General features: G+C 39.7%; 1 protein-coding gene across 1 annotated transcript in view; it reads right to left on the reverse strand.

The window, feature by feature from the left end:
- Positions 1–1115, reverse strand: part of LOC106880286 (tachykinin-like peptides receptor 99D) — a 234156-nt gene that overhangs the window by 26180 nt on the left and 206861 nt on the right. The gene's annotated exons all lie outside the window — the stretch shown is intronic.

Here is a 1115-nt window from a genome sequence, read left to right on the forward strand (position 1 = left end):
ATATATATGTAACTATCTATCTATCTATCTATCTATCTAGTCACTCAAGCCCAGCAAAAGTCACCTGTGGTATTCCGCAGGAAACTGCCTGGGTCCCGCTTCTGTTTATAGTTTATATAAATGACATTTCAGACATTTCAAGCGTTTTCAAACAAAGCAAAGTGAAAATATTCGCCGATGACTCCAAGCTCCAGAAAATTATCAACTGAGAAGACCGAACTGAACTCCAGTCTGACCTACATACTGTAAGTCAATGGGCAGACAAAAGCAAAATGCATTTTGGAAAAAAAGACTATGTTAAAACAAATATATTCTTTTCTTTCAAGGGAACCACTCACAGCATCTAATAATATTAGAGATCTAGGAGTAACTGTTGACAGCAATCTCAGATGGAGTGCCCACGTCAACAATAAGGTCGATATAGCTCGTAGGATGAGCTCCTGGATCCTAAGAACCTTCTCGTCCAGAAAACAAGGTGTCATGATTCTTCTTTACTCCTCCTTAGTACGGCCACACTTCGAATACTGCTGTCCCCTGTGGTCTCCCCACACAAAACAAAACATTTCGAAAACTGAATCACCCCAGAGGGTATTCGCTAAAAGAATTAAGGGCATGACTGATCTCGATTATTGGGGACCGCCTTAAAGCATTGAAACTCTATTCTTTCCAGCGCCACAGCATTACACAAACGACCTCAAAATTAGTTTCAGAATTCACCCAAGGTTAGAACTACGGGCCATACGTCCCCTACTCAATTCGGGATCACAACACATAAATACACTGCAGCACATTTTCTTTTCCTCAGCAAGTCTTGCCCTATTTAACATTGTCCCAAAACAGATCAAAGAAGAAAAGGATCCCATCACTTTTAAACGGAATCTGGACAAATTTCTTCAAGGAATACCAGATAAGCCACCTATACCTGAATACAACTCATTCAACAAGAACTCTCTACTCGAATGGGCCATGATACAACAAAACTTGACTTAAAAAGGATTTAGCACATCCTATCAGGTGGTGCTATTTAGACATGGCTTGGACCAATCTTTGGTCGAAACTTTTCTATGTATGTATGTATGTATGTATGTATGTATGTATCTATCTATCTGTCTGTC

This window comes from Octopus bimaculoides, chromosome 2 (assembly GCF_001194135.2).
Source record: "Octopus bimaculoides isolate UCB-OBI-ISO-001 chromosome 2, ASM119413v2, whole genome shotgun sequence".
Classification (NCBI taxonomy): Eukaryota; Metazoa; Mollusca; class Cephalopoda; order Octopoda; family Octopodidae; genus Octopus; species Octopus bimaculoides.